Raw genomic sequence first — 23,178 nt, 5'->3', positions numbered from 1 at the left:
TCCCCAGGCCAGCAGATGCACAGATCGTGCAGGATTAAAGCAGGATCGCTGGCGCTTGTTCACAATGCGTCTTCTCACTGGGAGTATGTGTGGTTGCATGAATCAGAGGAGTGCAGTGTGACCCATTTTCAGCAGAGAGTGGGCTGAAGCCCGCTGTCGGCTGACGTCACAGTGCCACTCCAGGCTCAGCCCAGTGCTCCAGTGAGCATGGGAGAGGAGGGGGGAATAAAGTGCTCAGGGAGCTCTGAGAACAGAGTAATCAGCAATGTTTGATCACTCGGTTATCAGCTTTAGAGCCAGTGAGGGACAGGTGCAGCATCAGACCGATTCTGCATCCACCTCGGTAAGTATGATTTCTAAAAAAATAAAAAAATAAATTATAAAAATCCTCAACTTCTCTTTTAATGGAGAAGTGTAATTTTTGTGCATGTTTTTCTTTACATAGGATTTAAAGGGATACATTTTTCATGCATTTTTCTTCTGTTTTTTTTTACCAGAATAAATCAATAAGGAACTGCTGGAACATGTTATATTTCCTTCTGCTCCTTACCTTTGCTCAATGCTCAGGGAACTCTGAGAACAGAGTGATCAGCTGTGTTTGCTTGCTTGGTTATCAGCTGCAGAGCCGGTACGGGACAGGTGCGGCATCAGACCGATTCTGCATCCACCTCGGTAAGTATGATTTCTAAAAAAAAAAAAAATAATAATAAAAATCCTCAACTTCTCTTTTAATGGAGAAGTGTATTTTTTGTGCATGTTTTTTTTTTTTACCTAGGATTTAAAGGGATAAATTTTTCATGCATTTTTCTTCTGTTTTTTTACCAGAATAAATCAATAAGGAACTGCTGGAACATGTTCTAATTCCTTCTGCTCCTTACCTTTCTTTGATTGACCTGAGCATGTCTTAGTTTTGATACATAAGCAGTTTTTTTAAATTCTTTTTTATTGTATAGTGCCTTGAGCTGGGGTATGCCCACTTGGCTCTGTTTTGTACTCTAAACACTTTAAAACATAAGTCCAGCATTCTTTTTTTCAAGAATCATATTTACCTAGGTGGCTGCAGCATCGGTCCAATGCTGCATCTGTCTACAGTTGGCACTAAGACTGAGAACGTCGTGATCAAACACAGATGATCACTCTGTTCTCAGAACTCCATGAGCAGAGAGCTGGTGACTGCCAGATACTGGCTCTCTGTCCTGCCCCCCCCCCCCTTACTAGAGCGCTGGGCTGTGGAGATGGTGGGAGTGTCTGGCTCAGGCTCCCAGCGCTCACTCAGAAGCTGAGCTAGGTGCCAGTTTAGGGTTCTGGATGGATCCCGACTATATTGTCGCAATCTTTCCCCAGCCTGGACCGGCTCTGTGACGTCAGCCGACAGCAGGCTTCAGCCCACTGTCTACTGAAAACAAGCTTTGGCTGTACTTCTCCTTTTAAAAGTCAATAAAAAGAATGAAAAAAAAAAGTTTAAAATACAGACTGTGGACAGCCCTAGGGGCAAACAACCAGAGACAAACAATACAAAAAATGTCAACAGTGACTGAATCTGAAGGTGATGCAATAATTTAATAACTCAAACTCTGTCGTTGTTATATCAATGCTAGGTTTATTGAATGCAGTCAGGAGATATCTTGACTATCCATTAGCACTAAATAGTGGTTGGACATGTGGAAACAACTTTTGTTGTTTTTTCTTACATAATCATTTACATGCATGTTTGCTCTTTAAAGCAAGCATGTAACTTTTATGGAAGCAGGAAAAATGCCAGATTCGCCTCAGCAACAGCCTTATCTGGGTGTTATACAATCACAAAGCCCCCATTCACACTACTGTAGCGCATTATGCAATATGTCAATTTTCGCAAATTTTTGACACTTGTTACTCATGCATCTTATTAAGATTTGAGTGCTTTTAACCAAGCATCTTGCTGCGTTTTGTGCACCTCCCCCCCTCCCCCACACACAAAACTGCGTTGCATGCCTTGCTTTCCTCCTTTGGGGTTTCATTTATGCACCACAAGCACGACACACACTTTTTGCACATTTCGTGAACACACTGCACAAGTGTGATGCAGGCTTACAATTCCAATTTATGTATACAAATAACTATAAAAGCATTTTTATTTAATTATCTTCAAAAATTTAAAAGGAACAAAAAAATACATAAAACATATAAAGTAATACTCAAGTAGTGTGTTAACCACACATACTGATAATAGCCTGTAACTGAAATCACATGTGTATATTTACGTAACTACCAGTCAGTGAGAACAACATGTTCTCACAGCAGGATTCATGTCATAAACATAGCATAAACTATACTCCCCACTCACAGGAAACACAGTAGCAGTGTATAGATTATTTTAAATATCCAACGGCAAATATAGCAACCTACAAACAATTATTTTTCCCTGGCTTCATTGAACATTTACTGAATAGAACACACACACACATCTTTTTTAAGAGAAAAGAGTGAGATTTTACATGTTTAAGACTACACAATCCCATTTTCTTCAGCTTTATCTGCAGAATTAAGCCATCAGGCCTCAAGTACACAGGTAGTTCAGCCCAGCAGTGTCAAACATCGTCATTTTTGGGCGCTAAAAGGCACAGGTGCAGTGCCCAGCCCCACTGCCAGCGGCCTATCAAAATGACAGGCTAAAATATGGAAAAAAAATGGAAACTAAAGTGCCACACCGCTGCTAAGAGATCCAGATGCAACTTTATTTCAAGCACATTGTGTATTTTTGGACCCTTCAATGTGTATTCAGCACATTGGAGGGTCCAAAAATGCCAGATTCATCAGTGGCTTGATTGAAAACAATGTCAAGGGCCTAGAAGTGAACTGGACCTTTAGCGTTATTATTTTTAAAGTGATTGCAAGCACAACAGCAAAGCTCCCAACTGTCCCTGATTTCGAGGGACTGTCCCTGATTTGTAAGTCCCTCTTTCCTCCTCATTTGTTCCTCATTTTGGTCTGATCTATACAGTTGTATATAACATGTACATTTCTTTCCAAATGTGTTTACCAGTGCTAAACTTTCATCCAATTTTTAATTTGCTGCATTTATAAGTTTCAGAAGCCAAAATAAAGAATAGTAGAGGGGAAAAAAAGGCACTTGTGGGTTTAACTAATATTTTTTTTGTATAATTCTCCTGTAAGGGGGCATGGCAGGGGGTGTGTCCTATGCCTACATACTTTTGCTAACAGGTGTCCCTCATTCGAGGTATGCACAAGAGAAATGCCATAGGAACCCGATCCCGTGAAGTAAATCTTTATATTAGTGCCTCACTCAAAGCCCCTCCAGTACCATGATCAAAAGAGCACCTAGATGTAGTGCAGTATAACAAGATTTATTTTAGATCAAATGGTACAAGGGGGGTAAAATCCAGCACAGAAATATTGATGCGTTTCAGCTGATATGGGCTTTGCTCATAACGTTATGAGTAGGGCCCATAGGGGATGAAATATGTCAACGTTTCTGTGCTGTATTTTACCCATTTTGATCTACAATAAAGCTTGTTTTACTGCGCTACATCGAGATGCTGGCTTTTTTGGATCGTGTTTGCAAGCACAGACCTTGTCAGCACCTTTAACACATTGGATGCTCTTTGCATGGCCCCTCTTGCTTTTGTTGGAAAAAAAAGTTGTATCTGGACCTCTTAGCAGATGTGTGGCGTTTCAATTTCTACTTTTGTTACATTACACTACAAGCCAAGGAGACGATGCAAATCCTCTGGGGTGTAAAAGCTGCATGCTCGGGAACCAGATTATTTACATCAGTATACTTCAGGATAGCAATACCAAGAATATAACCTTACGGGTCCAGTGCTATTTTTACGCTTTCCTCGACAGTCTGAAACATGTCTATAGACACTGTACTAATAGCTGCTTATATTTTATGCTGTATGTATTCAGGAACGTATGCCATTAATGCACAATTCTGCATATTGCAGCCACACTAGCTCAAATTTTTTATTTAAAGTGGTATTAAAGCTTGAATTCTACTTTAAAAAGGTGTAACACTTGGCTAGCATGTTAAACAATTACAAAATTAGAATATAAAATATTTCATATTTACTTTTTTTTTTATAAAACTTTGTTTATTTGGTATAAGTACTTATCTTAACATACATTTGCAGTATTCAATGCATTGGTGACATGCGTTTCATCTTGTGCCATCAAACAAGAACGTATAATAAATATTTGTAAACGTGCATAGTATAAAGGTGTTTACTTATAATGGAAAGAGATTAGAGAGAGATTGGAGACTATGAATAGGGATATTGTTGTGAAAAAAAAAAGAAATTTAATCTGGACAAATTGGCCTTTTCACAAGGCTATACCTATAAATGAATGGGTAGAGGTGAGGGTGGCAGGGGACGTGAGCGGAGACCTAATTCAACAGCCCAGTTTAGGAATGAGGAAACGATTGAATCCGATTCATCATTATCTACCTCTTCCTTTTTTCAGACACAGGGTCGCTCATCTGGAGCACCAATACCATGTTCTAACAAAGGTACTCGAGGTGGCGCATATTCACCATCTGTCCCCAAACATAAATAGCGTCCTGAGATGCCATCCCAGATGAGGAAACAGGCTACAGGTAGTAAGTTTACCCCCGCACTGCAGGGAATACTATCTAGGGGGATCCCTTTAGATCCCACCCTGGCCCTTCAGAAGGCCAAGAAGCAGGGGAATCTAAATGCCTTTGTTTATCGTCCATCTAATCCTCAAAATCCAGTAGTCAATCCAGAATCCAGAATCCAGTAGCTCAATATCATAAATCTAACTACCATTAAACTCAGTTCAGCACAAAGGTCAATATTACAATTGGGATTGGGCTTTTGCCCAGCCCAACCAATCAATATATCAGAAACTATTAAGGACCTTTATCTTTTTGCCCGTAGATTGACCTACAGATTTATGTTTGACTCGGAACGAAATAATAAAAAACTGGAAAAGGAGCTTACCGAACAAGTTAAACATTTCACAATGGACGAATTCCGAGCCCTCATTCAGCTCATGCTTCTTTTTAAGGAAAGTAACCCGGATGATCCTGTTCCCTCTTGTATTGTGACAGAGAGAGCTGTCCCTTCTGCCAGCAACTATATAAGTACTCCCTTTAAACCAAAGTCCCGCCATTTCCCTGATCTATCTGCCTCTCCTAAAATATGGGTGTTTTTGCAATTAACAATTAGAGACTTGAAGTCCTAACAGTGGGATAGAGCGGAGCGGAATATTTCCAGTGAACAACAAGAGGCTCTAAAATCCTTGTAATTACGTGATGACATTGTCATAAAACCCTCAGACAAGGGTGTGAACATTGCTCTGATGTCCCACCCCCAATATCAAAAAATGTGTATTAACATCTTAAAAAATCATGAATGTTACTGCAAAATTGATTCACAACAAATTACGGTATATATTGATGAACTACATGCTCTATGTACAAATGACTATCTTAAGGGATTGATTGACCAAAAAATCCTAGAATACATGATCCCCAAATTTCCAAGATTGGATACTTTTTATGCCCCCCCCCCCCCCCCCCCCCCAAGATTCACAAAATTTCATAAAATCGCCCTGGGAGACTCATTATTTCTGGAAACAAATCCTTAACGGAAAAGGCTAGTAGATATGTGGACTCATTTTTAATGCCACATGTTCCCCCGGGTGCCCTGTTCGTAGCTGTGGATATAGAGGCTTTGTACTCCAGTATCCTGTATGAGCGGGGTATCTGGGTGATCGAGTCCTTTCTGAAAGAGCAGGGTCATACCAACTGGTCCCATAATGTATGTATTCTGGATCAATTTAGATTTATACTTACCAGAAATAATTTTGTCTTCATGAATCAAGCCTACTTACAAAGGAATGAGTGGCAATGGGCACTTGTTGTGCACCGGCTTATGCCAATTTATATTTGGGGGGATGGGAGAGGTGGTTGTTCTCCTATGAAAAGATTTCTGCCTTATTTGAATCATGTACAATTTTGGTTTTGGTTCATTAACGATTTTCTGATTGTGTGGACATGGTCTAGAGATGAACTGTTGGGGTTTCTCGATGCCCTTAACATCAATGATTTCAATTTGAAATTTACACACACATTTAATGCTGTTAAAATGGCATTTCTGGATTTGTTCAACTGTATTGATGAAAATGGCTACATCACTACTGATTTATATTGTAAGCCTAGCTCAGTAATACTATCTTGCATGCTAAAAGTTCTCACCCTGCTCCACTCATCAGAAGCATACCATATGCGCAATACCTGCGCATTTGCAGGAATTGCTCATCTGAGGAAGATTTCTTTAGTCAGACTGATCTTTTAAGATCAAGACAATCTGACAGGGGATATTCTAGAACTTTGTTGAGGAAAGCCTTCAATAAAGCTAGAATAAGACCCAGAGCTGAACTTCTAATCAAAAAAACTTCCAAAACCGAAATTAATACAGTGAAATTCATCACTCATTTTTCTGCTAATGAACACTCTTTACGCTTGCTGATTTCTAATAACTGGCACCTTTTAGCCGAAGATTATACTCTGGCCAAATACGTACGTTCTACCCCAGAGTTGGTATTTAGGAGGGCAACCTCACTGGATGATACTGGTTCCAGTCGAGACAATATGCTGATTGTGCTACTAGTGGAGTGATTTATTTGATGACTTGTCAATGCCATGCATTTTACATAGGCAAGACCATTCGTGAGCTCGGATTAAGAAAGAGAGATCATCTATTGTGACACCAGTCACTCGACCCATAGGTTTACATCACAGATTTGATAATTCAGTGATTTCCTTTTTTGTATTGGAACTTGTCTCCCCTAACCCTAGGGGTGACGACTGGGACAATGCTATCTTAAGGGCCAAGATTTACTGGATTGAAAAGCTTTCTGCTCTTAATCCCCCAGTGATTAATGAAGTCAGCTCCTACGGACCCTTCTTGTAAGCGTTGATCCTATGGGACCAATTAGTATCCCTTATGACCTCATGGCACTATCCCCGTCTCTCATTATATCATTTCTAAAAGGCTTAGAATTTTATATAAACAATGGTTGTATGGACACTTTGATATTGAACTGACATAGTTAATACTATCTAATGGATTAATATATATTTTGTATTTTTAGATTAGTATAATTCTTTATCCCCTCTTTATCCTTCAATTATATTCCTTAGTCTTGGATTGGATCCTTGTGAATAGGAGTCATTACTCCCCATGTCCGACTTCCGGTTGTTTTTGGAGGTCTATTTCTCCTGGGCGAGTGTTTGAGTCCCCACCCTCTTGTCTTCTGTGTTAGATCCACTAGGTGGTGCACACAGATATCAGACTTGCAGATGGGAAGATGTTTTTGTTTTTTGTGTATCACAGTTACAAATCGTCATGCAATACTGCGCATGTCCACATGCACAGTCTGGAGTCGTACCGTTGATGACATATTGCGGCACGTCGGCGCACGCTAATGACATCTCAATGGATAAGAATCAGGTGTATCTTATGGTATTTAGGGGAACTGATTTTTCAGATGTTCAATGTGGCAGTTTGTATAGCGGTGGAGAGACATTCTGTGGAGTTGATGGACCGGTATTTTCTTGTTATATGCGCTTGTATGACCCTTATGTTGTGTCCCTGTATGAACCACTTCTAATGATATGTTTGTCCACACATCCTGGTGGATCTGGTGTTTGCCTGAGATCCCATTTAATATTTCATTGTGAACATTCTTTGAAGCTTGGCTCCCTATTGAGTATATCCAATCCGCTTGATGTGATCCTGACATAAGACCTTGAGATCTCTCAGATAGGTTGGTGTTTCTTTTGATTACTCTCATTAGGACTTGATCAGTGCTAAGATGTTTCAACCATTCTAACAAAAAGGCTATTTAATGCTTTTCAAATATTGCATAGAATGTCTATGTGGCTTTGGATGGTTCCTTGGACTATTTCCATCTACACCTGACATCAATATCCATTTGGATAACATACTCTCTCTCCGCCCAAATTTCATACACTGTTTAGTGAAGACTTCATAGGTGTGTATCACCAATTTAAATGCTTTGATTGTATTTTTTTAATTTAATTATCTGAATTATGATGGCTATGAGATCGAATTCTCCACCCTATGAATTCTTTAAATATCAGTTTCTTATTTTTAAAGTATTTTATTATTTATGCAACAGTCTCTTTATTTGTAATAAAAGATATCAGTAGTACAATGAAATTATATTACTGATCCTAGCTCTCAATGTAAAACAAAACAATAATCCTACAAGAGCTGCTGTTATCAGTCATATATCAAATCCTTAAACATATGTAGAAACACAATCCAAACCGTAGTTATAAAAAGTATTACCATATTAACAGCACTTATAATCTAATGAATAAACATGTGCAAAAACATACACTCTATAATAAATACAGTTAATAAGGACATATAATTCATAAATATCATAAAGTCCCCAAGAAGAAAGTTCATAAAGTGCGTGAAGTGCTCCAGGAATCCCCGGGTTTGTAGGAAATCCTCACAGAGAATACACACCACACCATGCAGGCAGAGAAAAAAATACCTTGTGCTCAGTGTGACCCCCTTTGGTTGTGCACTTACCCCCTAAAGGGTTAATAACAGGCGCTTCACAAGTCTCACACTGTGTTGCTCAAATAGTTGCTGAAAGCACACTACCATCAAAATAATACTCAGCCAGGAGATTCACTCTCACCAGGATCTCGCTTGTAATTCAATTTGCTTATCCATATGATCATGCAAAAAAACACAAGCAAGGGGATATCCATAGTGTAAACCTGTTTAATTTTAAAATCGCACTCCACAGACAATAAAATCTGCTTACAGTCTAAACATATCACTCTTGCACCAAGAAACAGACGTATCCAGCCGCAATCGGTTAAGTCTCACCACTAACTCGCTGATGCTAGCTCACTGCTAGCGGGGAATCCCGCCCGCTGAAGACGTGATTACGAAATGCGTATGGGCGTGACTATGCAGCTGTCCTGTGTCCACACGCCAGTGAAGGTTATCCCGGGACTCGCCGCCTCTGCCTGTTAGTGAACAAGCATCAGCGAGTTAGCGGTGAGACTTAACCAATCGCAGCTCGATAGGTCTAAGCCCTTGTACACACGGTCGGACATTCTGACAACCAAATCCGTTGGATTTTGTCAGACAGATTTTGTCCGAAACTGTTGCATACACACAAAGTTGTCGGAAGATCCGATTGTACATAACGTGATGATGTTATTTCGTTACGACGGGACTACGTTCAGGCCAGTAGCCAATAGTTTTGGTCTAGGAATTTGATCTGAGCATGCGTGGCACTTTGTCCGTCGGAGTAGGCTACACATGATTGGAGTATGTCCGATCGGAGCATTTTGTAGGAAAATTTTTACGGACAAGTTGGAAAACTTGGTCCGTCGGATACTCCGACGCAACAGTCCGATGGAGACCACACACAGTCGGATTAACGTGACAAAACGGTCTGATAGGACACATTCCGTCGGAATCTCCGACCGTGTGTACAAGGGCTAAGCCCTTGTACACACGGTCGGAGATTCCGACGGAATGTATCCTATCGGACAAATTGGAAAACTGCCTGTTTCAGGAAAACATTCCCTTCTTCAGAGGCATATCTAAGGAGACTAAATAGCTGTAGTCATTTACTTGTAAATGAACAAAACAACTGAGAATAAATCTCATATCAAGAGTAAATAGTTGTGTGTCAGTATGTATATATATATATATATATATATATATATATAGATATATATATATATATATATATATATATATAAATGTATATCAAAGATGTTCAACTGCCTAGACGCCACACGTGTAGATTGTTTGTTCCCCCAACAGCATAATATAAGACCTATGTGCGGGGTATGATGCGGGCCACCTATGGGTCCCTAGCACTTTCTGGCTGTGCATCTCCGTGGAGCGATCTATCAATAATTCTGGCAGATAACATCTTTTATATACATTTATATATATACTCACAGACAACTATTTACTCTTGATATGAGATTTATTCTCAGTTGTTTTGTTCATTTACAAATAAATGACTACAGCTATTTGTTCTCCTTAGATATGCCTCTGATAGAAGGGAATGTTTTCCTGAAAGTGTCAGGCGTTTTGGAGTTCACATGATAAAACCTTATATGAAACCTTTGATGTTGTGCATACTATATATATGTATGATTCCTAGGGTTGCCACCTGTACGGGAATGACCCGAACAGTCCGGGTTTTGACAGCTGTGCCCGGGTTTCTCTCCTCATGAAACCCGGACACAGCAGCATAGGCTCCAGCCAGTGTGGTGGGAGATGAGAGTTTATTATACCTCCAGGCCACCAACAGCATAGCCCCCCCACTCCTGTAGCTGAGACTGCGCTTCACCCTGTGTCCCTCCAGCAGCGAGACCCCCGTCACTGGATGTACACTCTACAATAGCACCTGCCCCCCTGACGGCTCCTGTCCTGTGTGGCTTCAGTGGTGAGCGTTCTCCTCCGCCCACCTCAGGCACCTCTCCCCCCGTAAAAGTGTGGCTGTGCCGATCGGCAAATGCAGCCTGCTCTGAATGCGCTCTCTCTCTCCCGCAAGCAGCGAGCTCCCCCCGGGCCCCCTCCTTCCCCTGTTCCAGCACTGCCAATGGTGAATGGCGACAGTGGTGAGTCAGTCCCCTTGTCCACTTGCCCCTGTCAATGCAGCGCTAGGCTAATGAATCCTAAATGCTGCAGCTCACAGTGGCTCTCTTCTCCCAGCACCATGCCAGCCCCCCTCCTCTGTCAGTTTCCTCTCCTCTGTCAGTCCCCCCTTTGTCAGACCCCTCCCCTCTGTCAGCCCCCCCTGTCAGCCCCCTCCTCTGTAAGCCCCCCCTCTGTCAGCCCCCCCTCTGTCAGCCCCCCCTCTGTCAGCCCCCTCTCCTCTGTAAACCCCCCCTGTCAGTCCCCTCTCCTCTGTCAGTCGCCTCTCCTCTGTCAGACCCCTCTCCTCTGTCAGCCCCCCCTCTGTCAGCCACCTCCTCTGTCAGCCACCTCCTCTGTCAGCCCCCCTCTGTCAGTCCCCTCTCCTCTGTAAACCCCCCATCAGTCCCCTCTCCTCTGTCAGCGCCATCCTCTGTCAGCCCCCCCCTGTCAGTCCCCTCTCCTCTGTAAACCCCCCTCTGTCAGTCCCCTCTCCTCTGTAAACCCCCCTCTGTCAGTCCCCTCTCCTCTGTCAACCCCCCTCCCCTGTCAGTCCCCCCTTTATCAGTCCCCTCTCCTCTGTCAGCCCCCCCTTTGTCAGCGCCCCCCCTGTCAGCCCCCCTCTGTCAGTCCCCTCTCCTCTGTCAACCCACCTCTTCTGTCAGTCCCCTCTCCTCTGTCAGCCCCCCCTCTGTCAGTCCCCTCTCCTCTGTCAGCCCCCCTCTGTCAGTCCCCTCTCCTCTGTCAGCCCCCCCTCTGTCAGTCCCCCCTCCTCTGTCAGCCCCCCCCTCTGTCAGCCCCCACCCTCTGTCAGTCCCATCTCCTCTGTCAGCCCCCCTCTGTCAGTCCCCCTCTCCTCTGTCTGCCCCCCTCATCTGTCAGCCCCTCCTTTGTCAGCCCCTCCTCTGTCAGCCCCCCTCCTCTCTGTCAGCCCCCTCCTCTCTGTCAGCCCCCTTCCTCTCTGTCAGCCCCCTCCTCTGCTCTACTGACACCGTCCTCTGCTCTACTGATACCATCCACTGCCCTACTGGCTGACAGTGTCCAATTTTAAGGTAGGCTAGTTTCATATTTTAACTGACATTTCTTTTATTAATCGAATCATATTTTTTGGGTACACAAATGCTTTTGTTTAACCACTCCCCATTAAGTCCCCCCACCCTCCCCCCGTTAATGCAATTTGGCCACAGCCACTGTTCACCATAGCACACCTCATTACTACTCTCTTTGGGTAACCAAAAAGGTGTCCCAGGTATTTTACAATCCTATAGAGTGTAGTACAAAAAAATTGCTGTGTGCCGTGAAAGTGTTCGGGTTTGGCTTGAAGAAAAGGTGGCAACCCTAATGATTCCACGCATTGATATACAGTGCCTTTGCTCAAGTATTCGGCCCCCTTGAACTTTTCAACCTTTTGCCACATTTCAGGCTTCAAACATAACGATATGACATTTTTATTTTTTGTGACGAATCACCAACAAGTGGGACACAATTGTGAAGTGGAACAAAATCTATTGGATTTTTGAAACTTTTTTAACTAATAAAAAAATTAAAAGTGGGGCGTGCAAAATTATTCAGCCCCCTTGCGTTAATACTTTGTAGAGCCACCTTTTGCTGCGATTACAGCTGCAAGTCGCTTGGGGTATGTCTCTATCAGTTTTGCACATCGAGAGACTGAAATTCTTGCCCATTCTTCCTTGCAAAACAGCTCGAGCTCAGTGAGGTTGGATGGAGAGCGTTTGTGAACAGCAGTTTTCAGCTCTTTCCACAGATTCTCGATTGGATTCAGGTCTGGACTTTGACTTGGCCATTCTAACACCTGGATACGTTTATTTGTGAACCATTCCTTTGTAGATTTTGCTGTATGTTTGGGATCATTGTCTTGTTGGAAGATAAATCTCCGTCCCAGTTTCAGGTCTTTTGCAGACTCCAACAGGTTTTCATCCAGAATGGTCCTGTATTTGGCTGCATCCATCTTCCCCTCAATTTTAACCATCTTCCCTGTCCCTGCTGAAGAGAAGCAGGCCCAAACCATGATGCTGTCACCACCATGTTTGACAGTGGGGATGGTGTGTTGAGTGTGATGAGCTGTGTTGCTTTTACGCCAAACATATCGTTTTGCATCGTGGGCAAAAAGTTTGATTGGTGTGTCTCCCAGGTGGCTTGTGGCAAACTTTAGACAAGACTTTTTATGGATATCTTTGAGAAATGGCTTTCTTCTTGCCATTCTTCCATAAAGGCCAGATTTGTGCAGTGTACGACTGATTGTTGTCCTATGGACAGACTCTCCCACCTCAGCTGTAGTTCCCTGCAGTTCATCCAGAGTGATCATGGGCCTCTTGGCTGCATCTCTGATCAGTCTTCTCCTTGTCTGAGCTGAAAGTTTAGAGGGACGGCCAGGTCTTGGTAGATTTGCAGTGGTCTGATACTCCTTCCATTTCAAAATGATCGGTTGCACAGTGCTGCTTGGGATGTTTAAAGCTTGGGAAATCTTTTTGTATCCAAATCCGGCTTTAAACTTCTCCACAACAGTATTACGGACCTGCCTGGTGTGTTCCTTGGTCTTCATGATGCTCTCTGAGCTTTCAACAGAACCCTGAGACTATCACAGAGCAGGTGCATTTATACAGAGACTTGATTACACACAGGTGGATTCTATTTATCACCATCGGTCATTTAGGACAACATTGGATCATTCAGAGATCCTCGCTGAACATCTGGAGTGAGTTTGCTGCACTGAAAGTAAAGGGGCCGAATAATTTTGCACACACCACTTTTCAGTTTTTTATTTGCTAAAAAAGTTTAAATTATCCAATATATTTCGTTCCACTTCACAATTGTGTCCCACTTGTTTTGTGATTCTTCACATAAAAATTAAAATTTTATATCTTTATGTTTGAAGCCTGAAATATGGCAAAAGGTTGAAAAGTTCAAGGGGGCTGAATACTTTCGCAAGGCACTGTACATATGTATTTTTATACTGTTCTGTAAAACGATTCTGTGTACCATTTTTGTGAATAAATTTGTAACAACGGGCAACGAGGTACTCGATGGATCCTGGGAAGGGGAGGAAAGGAGATAGAAAAAAGGGAAAAAAGGAAAAGGTTATACATAAGTAAACACCATGGAAAACACAAACATGACTGACTGTCAGGTAAAGCCAAACAGAGGATGAACATAACTGCAGGCTGAGTTGAAGGAACCTCCATTCCATAGGGGTATCCCCAGACCCAGGCCCGCTGTCCCAACAGGGATCTAAACCCATATAAGGGTGTTGCCCAGAGGCTATGGATGTAGGGAAGGCCTACCTGCAACTCCCGTAAACACTTGTCTCTGAAATGTGAATGCCACTGCCGTGCAGTGTCAAGGATCTTCCAAGGCATCCAGGCTATTACTGAAACAGAGTAAACCATTCAGACCCATCAGTCTCTGGTGGTAGAGGGACCGGGTGATGCTCCAGAAGTAGGTCATTGTTGACTTTGTCGGTGACTGCGGCGCTTTGCAGGCAGCCAGGGCTGAGAATGCTGGGGGGCCGGGTAGTATGCCATCTCTGAGGGACCCCCTCCAATCAGGAAAATCCACTGGGTCCAGGTTAAGGGACGACAGGAAGTGGAGTAGGTCATCTTTGGTGCGCAGCGTGACTTTTCTGCCTTCTTTGGCTACCTGGAGGTAGAATGGGCAACCCCAACGGTAGGGGAGACCTGCTTCCTGTAGGGCTATCAGTAACGGCTTTAAGACTCTGCGTTGCATTAAGGTGCATAGAGAAATGTCTTGGTAAAAGAAAAGATGAGCACCGTCAAAATCAAAAAACTGTCTTTTACGCATTTTTTGCATGATACGATCTTTGAGGGTGTATTTGTGTAGCTTGCAGCTAATGTCTCTAGGATTGTCCACATCTTGCGAGGGAGGTCTAAGAGCTCTATGGGCCATGTCAATCTCAATGGGAACAGTATTTGGCAGTTCCAGGATTTCTCTGAATACACCTACCAGTGTGGGGATGATATCTTTGGAAGCAGTGGCTTCTGGCAGGCCGCACATGCAAATGTTCGCACGCCTTCTGTGGTTTTAAAAGTCGTCCAGCTGGCATAACACATCTCATCTACAGACTAGATATGGTGGTCATACTTCATCAAGCCTCTGTTCTAATTCCTCCACCCTAGTTCTCAAATGTGCGATGTCCTCTTTAAGCTGGGCTATATTCTTCTTTAAAGGCCTTCTCAACCCACATGGTAAATTTCTCCAGGTCTTCCCTGGTGGGGAGAGACCAAATATGTCTCTTCAAATCACCATCCTCCATGAGGTCAGCTATAGCTGAGTCTCTGTCTCGTGAGGCTGTGGAGCCAGGGGAGGCTGGGGGTGCATAGTCACTTAACGATCCAGGAGAGGATTGAGGAGATGCAGCGAGCTTTGCAGCCTTTGCTAGCTGTGCCTTGTGCTGTTTAACTGCCTTGACACCATCTTGGATTTTTCCTGTCCATTACCACGGGTCCCAGGGAAGAAGGAATCCAGCTGCCTCTGTCAGGATTGGTCAGTGCCGGAAGGTTGGGCTGTGTTCCGTCGCTTTTGGGACATAATCCGAGCTGTTTCAGAGCCAGGATCTGCCAGTGTGCTCTGTGAGGTAAGCTGCGGTGTCAGCGAAGCTGAGGCGAGATACATACTCACTCCTCCATGTCCAGGGCACGCCCCTCATTTCATATTTACTTGATGAAAAAAAAATTAAAACATTGTATTGTTTTAGTCCTGACTACAGTAAATTAAATATGTACAAAACCATAATACATTAATTTTGCTTACATTGGCAGCAGCACCAACCTGTAAACAGACCCAACTATTATAAAAGCCTATGGTTTACATTTTCAGAGCCAGCTTTCTAGTGGAAGTGATTCAGGTGGCTATAAAGCCACCTGATCACTTCCATATCTATGATAATCTGTCATTGTTCCCGTCTAATATTCTCCCCACCGTAAGTCCCAAGCTTCCTTTTCCCTTATGGGTGCCTGGAACCTCCATGGTGGGTGTAAAGATAAAGAGTATAGGGGAAGAGTGAACATCCTCTGGCTGGCCGAGGAGAGGCGAGAGGATGACCCCTTGATTTTCAGCCATTTCCAGCCAGAGGAAGTCTTGTATTCACAGATAAAAATACAAGGTTTCTCCAGAATGGCAGAGAAACATTTAGCCTGACTCTCTTTAATTCCGGCAGCAAATGGAAAGTTGTCAAATCTGTTGCCAGAACACAGTTCTGCTTACTGTATGTAGCGAATGCTGCCACAATCCATTACAGTACATCCATTAGCCACATCATTTCCTAATGGAAATGGTTCTTTTGGGTTCTTGAATCAAACAAACTAGTTAAAGTGATACTAAAGCATGAATTCTAAGTTAAGCTTTCTTTTCTCTTTTTTCCAGATTTATTTTTATACCTTAAATGCTCAAGCTTCAATTTACACACAGATGAATGACTCATAGTAGTGATCCTTTAGACATTTCAATCAGGCAAGTCCCTCAAGGCAATCTGCTACTATCCAACTGTTCCCTGAGAAAACATATCGTGTTCTGGGAATCCTTGGTCACGTATGAAATGTTTTCTTACAAAACATATATTGTACACATACAGTAAAAAAAAAAAAACAGATATAAAAAACAGTTTAAGGCCCCTTTCACACTAGCGTACTGATCAGGTCCACCTGTCAGTTTTTCTCCTCTATGGAGCGTTGGGTGTCAATTGACATGTGTCCGTTGACACCTGCCGACATCCGATCAAATCCTGTCTGCTAATAACAGATGGATGGGAATCTGTTCCCCTATATGCCTGGTGGATTGGATCGGATGGCAGTTGGGTGTAAACAGACAGGCAGTCTGCTTACATCTGACCACCCAAAGAGGAGAGCAGGCTGTGTCATATCAAGACCAATCCTGGTACACATAATGCCGCATACACACGACTGGTCTTTTGGGCAGAAAAGGTCTGACGGAATCAATCCGTCGGATATTACGATCGTGTGTGAGCTCTAGCGGAGTTTTTTCTTCAAAAACTCAGACGGACCTAGAAATAGAACATGTTTCAAATCTGTCCGACGGACTCGAATTTCTATCGGGAAAACCGTTCGTCTGTGTGCTAGTCTGACGGACCAAAAACGATGCATGCGCTGAAGCAAGTACAAGACGGAAGCACTCGGTGTAGTAAAACTAGCGGTCATATTGAAGCTAGCACATTCCTCATGCTGCTAATTCTGTGATCTTTTAATACAGCGCCTTCTTTTCTTCTTTACAATGCTAGAAGAATGAAATTGTTTTTCTGCTCATATTCACACAGACTTCTTACAAACTTCTTTCTTCATTATTTATCCTCATCTCATGACTAATATTCTAGTTTTTAAAAGCACGATCTTCAGAAATAATGTTTCCAATTATTTTTTATACTAATATTTTATAATTTTTTTATTTCATCAATATTTATTTTACAATTACTTAAAAATGATTTTCTAGTAATCTCCATATAATTTGTTTTTTTTTTGTGTTTCAAGTTACCACAATATTATTATCTTGAATTTTTTATTAACCTTAAGGAGGTTGGTGTTCCTTGTTAATTTGTTATATTTGATATAGGGGGTTATTTACAAAAGGAAAAATTATTTTGCACTACAAGTGCAAAGTGCACTTGAAATTGCACTGAAAGTGCACTTTGAAGTGCTGTCACTGTGGATCTGAGGGGGACATGGAAGGAAAATAAAAAACAGCATTTTAGCTTGCACATGATTGGATGATAAAATCAGCAGAGCTTCCCCTCATTTCACATCTACCCCCCAGATTTACAGCGACTGCACTTTCAAGTGCACTTTGCAAAGTGGATTTGCCTTTCATAAATAACCCCCATAGTCTTTTTGAAATGTACCTGCCTACTCACAAACAAACTGTCCTTTTTGAATAAAAACACATATTCAGTGAAAATAAAATATCCATTTATTCTGGTTAGCAAAATAAAGAGGAAGGCAACACTGGAGAAACTTTTGAAATTTGTGAAGCCCTTTGGCCCCAAGGGCACACATCAAGTCAGCCATATAATCGGGAGCACAATCTGGTCCAGGATACCCAGAGATCAGGACAAGCAACAGATGACATATCTGTCCCCAGGCTGTGGTACTACCACAGTCTGCGTCTTCTGTCAGACCAGACTGAAGCCAGGCCATCACTTTCTTCTCTTCGCTGCAGCCTTCCCTCCATGCTTCCCTGCAGCCTTTTTTGGAGGCTGTGCCTCTGGTGGTGGACTTGTGGCAGGAGGAGGAAAAGGAAGAGGAGGCATAGGGGCTTGAGGGGCTTGCTCATATATATGGCTGTTTTCAGTGAGCTGGCCCCTCAACCCCTTCTGAAGGGCCTCAGCAAAAATTCCCTCACAGAGGAGGCGTTGGCCCTTCTCCAATTCCACCAACCTGATGGCCAGATAGCAGCCATAGGCCTCTTCAGGGTTGGGTTGGGCTTCTCAGGAACTTTCCGAATGACAGCAAGTGATGCCTCCTCTGTCATTGTCGCCTTCCTGGGCCTTTTGGTGGTAATGCGGAGGGGAGGCACCTGTGATTGTGTGAGGCTCCTACTGGGCCCAGCCACCTCCTGGCTGCCACTGGCCACAGCCTCTTCCTGCCTTCCACTGGTCACAGCCTCTTCCTGGCTGCCAGTGGGCACGGCCTCCTCCTGGCTGAGGCTTTCCAGACCCTCCTCCTGGCTGAGCTCATCCTGTGTATAAAAAAGGGACATAGTTGTAGTTTTTGCTTCATCAATCACACTAAATTTTCAGCTCATGACTTGCAAATTGTTAATAAATAGAAAAGGCTAACATTCTGACCCCAGCATTTTTTAAGCTGGTCACCAACATTTTTGGCCACTACTGTCTAGTGATATTAATACATAATTTTTTGTATAAAATCATTGATTTGTAAGCAATTATAACATCTTAGTTAACATCATTAATATTAGGACCATCAATATTTCTAAAAACTAATATACCAGCTCCAGCTGGCGCATCCACTTCCTCAAGGATGGAAGGGCCCAGTTGTTCCTGGGAAGCCTCTGCTGGGGTGGAGGGAAGGCTGCAGGGAAGGCTGCAGGGAAGGGTCAAAAGAGATTCCCTCACTTCAGTCTGGTCATCCAGAAACTGAAGTTTGTGGAAGTATCACAGCCTGGGGGCAAACATGCTCCTAATCTGAGGGAAGCCTGGATCTTCTTGTGCTCTCCTGTACATGTTCCTCAAGATCCCAATTTTATTTTCCAAAAACTTGATGTTTGCTTCAAGGACCCAAGTCTTGACAAATTCCAGAAGTGTCTCCAGTGTTGCCTTCCTTGCTTGCTTATTATAATACCAACTGTGTTTGACCTCCCACAGATTTCTCATCTCCCTACATTGGACGTACGACCGATGCGTGTTAGCTTTATATACACTACACATGTGTCAAACTCCACCTCCGTCACCCCCCCCCCCCCCCCCGATGTTCTTTTTGATGACTATTCCCCGCCCCTTCTCTCTTCGGTGCACAGTAGGAGTGTATTGAGAAAAATGGTGGAGACACATTGTGGAAGTAGCGTGCAAGAAAGCCCGGAGCCACAAACATCTGGATCCAGGAGGAGATTGAAGACCACCAACAAGGCCTTTGAGGAAATGGTAGAGATGGTGGGGATTTTAAGGAGGGAGGATTATGATGGGAAACATGGTCCATACACCCATCCAAATTGAAGAAAGGACAACATCATGTCAACTGTGGTCAGCACCCTGGAGCAGAAGTTTGGGGTACGCAGGATAAAAGAGCAGTTGAGGAAGCGATGGTCCGACATAAAACTGAGGGAGCCGGATCAGTATCGCAACATCAAGAAGGAGCTTCAAAAAAGTAACTACTTGTCGTTCCTATAATGATAATTAACTTGCATTGCTGCTCCATGTGCTTTTCTTTACTATTGTACAGTTTGAAATGGCTTCATGTTCATGGGCAGTCGTTCAAAGAAAACATTGTTTGTAGAAACATCATTTGTAGGACACATCATTCTGGTACTGGGTTATACCTACATTTTGGTAATGCTAATTTTTTCTATTAAAAGAAGTTTAGGATATTGTTGTGTAAATGTCTTGGAAACTAGAATGAATTGCAAACTTGATTCAGTGGAATGTAAGGAGAGGACACTCAGCAGCTATTTACACATCTGGACTCACTAGTGTGGGACACCAGAGAACATTTTTTAGGGTAACCCACACAGGTGCTCCAGGGGATACTTGGGGTGTCTCCATTTGTGAAACTTGGCCAAAAAAGGTAAGTATTGCAGTTTGTTTAAAAGGGAATTTGAATCATGTCTTCAACTTGGATTTCTTCCCAAACAGACAATTGTACACCACTTCTAAGCAATGTTTCATATTCCTATTTCTGGACTCAAATATCTGTGTGCTAAATATACCTTTTGTTTCATTCTCATAGGGGAGAAAAGACTCAGACAACAGGATCCCAGGGACCCCCAACCTTGCCAGCCTGAATGGCAATTAAGCCCCAGCCCCCCCGAGGATGTGGAGGAAAGGAGCGGTGGAGGAAGTGGGTGACATGGGCACCTCACCAGGTGAGTGTCTGACACCCTAGCTTCAGGTAATCTATGTATGCCTGCATATTTCTAAATACATATTTTTACATCAATTTTAGGTGATGTTCTGGTTGTGGAAGGGGAAGCGGCGGACCCACAACAGAGCACAAAGACACATTGCGCGGATCATGGCCTGGAATGGGGAGATTGATGCAATGCGCAATCGACCTGGACATCATGCAGCAGGAAATTAAGAACATGATCAATGTTTTGGGGAGAATCTAATCCATTTTTCCATAAAACAAAATCGATCATGTGCTTCATTTCCTTTTTGGATTACCACATTCTGTGATTTTAAGTTTTTTAAATTTTAAAAGCCAAATTGTGGAGATGCACACAGTGTGTCAACATGTGTTATCTGCCATCAGGGGATCTCAATGTACACGTTTTGTGGGTGCAAACCCTTCCTCATAATGCTAGTAGGTGAGAAGAAGGGATTGCACCCACAAAACACTTCCATTGATCCCCCATGATGGGAGATAGCACATGTTGACATTACCCATTTGGACTCCCAATTTGTGTGCATCTTCAAAATTTGGCTTTTACAGCCCATCTGATGAAGGCAATATCAAGACATTTTTGACACTATAATGTCTGATATTGCCTTCAACTTTTATACGTTGAACTTTGTAAGTTCCAGAGTTGTGTGTGTTATGTTTTAAAACATGCCTGTTTCTAAAAAAAAAATCTAAAAAACAAAAATAAAAATAATATAATGCTGTGAAAACCAAAAAAAACCCCAAAAATTATATTGAGTAAAAAATCTAAAAACCAAAGAAAATATTGTGAAAAAGCAAAAATAAAGTTTAACCAGATTTTAAAAATGCACATGTATGAATGTGCACAGAGTAAACATTTTAAAAGACAACAATGTGTGGCTTCTTCTTTCAATACTCAATACCGTTTTGTAAGTCATTTTGTGTTTACAGTGACAATGGGGCTTATTTACTAAAGGTAAATCTACTTGGCACTACAAGTGCACTAGGAGAACCTAGGAGACAGCCAAAAAGAAAAGCAAGTAAGAAATCAAACTCTAGATTTTAGCAGCAAAATTTTTTTTAATTAAGATACATTTTAAACATATTCTGGCATTGCAATGACCCCCTACCCATAAAATAATTCACATATCTCTCTCCGGTTTGGGGAACCATGCCAGTACAGCCAGTATCCAGGCCTGTCGGGGAAGAATCAGGAATAAGTCCAGCCTCAGGCCTAACTGATGATTTTGCAAATGTTTCCTTAAAAAACTATGTAGGAGGCAACAGCTCAGGATGATGTGGTTTATTTTGTAGTCCGTCATATTGATTGCTGTCAGAAACAGGCAGAACCGGCTGCCCATTATCCTGAAGGTATTCTCTACAACTCTTCTCGCTCTGGCCAGCCGGTAGTTAAAAACCCTCCTCTCCAGGGTGAGGGTCCTTTGGGGGAACGGCCTCATCAGGTGCTCGCCCAGACCAAAGACTTAATTTTCAATGAAGACAAAGGGGAGCCCTTCCACGTTATCCACATCAGGTGGCAATCCCAGGCCACCAGTCTGGAGATGCTGGTAGAACTCAGTCTGGGCGAAGGTTTATAAATTAATTTAAGGACACACATTACATTTGGACACATTTTAGGGGGGGTGGGGGAGGGTTATAAATGAATTTAAGGTCACACATTACATTTGGACACATTTTAGGGGGTGGGGGAGGGTTATAAATGAATTTAAGGACACACATTACATTTGGACACATTTTGGGGGTGTTTCGGGGGAAAGCAGTACAATGGAGCTGATAATATACATTGTTAAAGGGACTAGGCTATAGGTGTATTTGGGCTCAGGATAGCATGCTGGGTTAGTGAAGGCAAACATGCATGTAGGCCAGAAAAGGAGTCTTAAAAAAGCTTCCAGCATGCGTGAAGATTTAGGGGACATTCACAGCATATTACAATCATGGTAAATAGGTAATAATGAAATAAATACAATACATTATCAAACATTAAATACATATAATGTAATGTTAAAGGATAAAACTTACCTTAATATAGTCCTTCTGCAGGACCTGAATGATGGCAGAACAGGGCTCTGGGATAATGATACCCAGAGTCTGGGGGAAGATGCCTGTTGAGAACTTGAGGTCCTTGCATGCAGGTATCCTGCCTGCTGATATAAGGGGTCAGCAAATCCAACAGACTGTGAAAAACAGGGTTCGTCATCCTGAGATAATTCCTGAAATCCTCAGGATTATTCTCCTGGATCTCACGAAGCAAAGGCATGTGCGATAATTGGTCACGCTGGAGTAACCAATTCATGGTCCATGAACTGCTCCTCGCCCTGTTCATGGACCAGACTCGCCCTGATATACAGGTACGAACTGACCAACACTCACTGAAAACCAGATACAAACCCCACAAGCACAAACTGAACCGCAGAAGGAGCCCATAGGGTAGTGTACTGGTTCTTGGACTTCCTTTTTCTAGTCACATCGTACGTGCTGTATGTCACCGCGTTCTAAATGGGCAGACTTTTGGAATGATCGTGTGTGAACAAGTCCGTTCGTTCTGAGGTGCGTCTGAACTCTGCTGAAAAGTCAGTCGGGAAGATTGTCGGACTTAGTCTGCCGGAAAGTCCTGTCGTGTGTACGTGGCATAATAGTCCATCATTCAATTTGTAAAGTTAGAACTTGCCCCTTTGCCGCAGCTTATTCTAGCTAAACACCTCAATGTCCATCAGGTTTTCACTCGGGTTTGAACAACATTTCCCAGCAGTTTCCCCTCTTCTTAGGTATAAATCCAGGGACAGAAGGCACAGCTGCAATCAGGCAACAAGCAGGCAGGCCATGGTGCAAGGGACCACACTTCTGAACACAGGTGCCCTTGCAATGGTAATCTCAGTCTGTCTGCATAACAG

The 23,178-nt window shown here is 42.8% G+C and overlaps 1 long non-coding RNA gene across 1 annotated transcript; it reads left to right on the top strand.

Annotated features, from left to right (window-relative positions):
* The first annotated feature begins 503 nt into the window (after positions 1–503).
* On the top strand, positions 504–21,148 carry LOC143990147 (uncharacterized). Its single transcript, XR_013277180.1, has 3 exons — positions 504–672; positions 20,132–20,267; positions 20,348–21,148. It is a non-coding gene; the product is annotated as an uncharacterized LOC143990147 (long non-coding RNA).
* Positions 21,149–23,178: the final 2,030 nt, after the last annotated feature.

The sequence above is a fragment of the Lithobates pipiens genome, unplaced genomic scaffold, assembly GCF_037356315.1.
Source record: "Lithobates pipiens isolate NorthernLeopardFrog02 unplaced genomic scaffold, aLitPip1_a1.2 Scaffold_18, whole genome shotgun sequence".
Lineage (NCBI taxonomy): Eukaryota > Metazoa > Chordata > Amphibia > Anura > Ranidae > Lithobates > Lithobates pipiens.
Note: the sequence above shows the minus strand (reverse complement) of the source record. Positions and strands in the feature narration are given on the sequence as shown.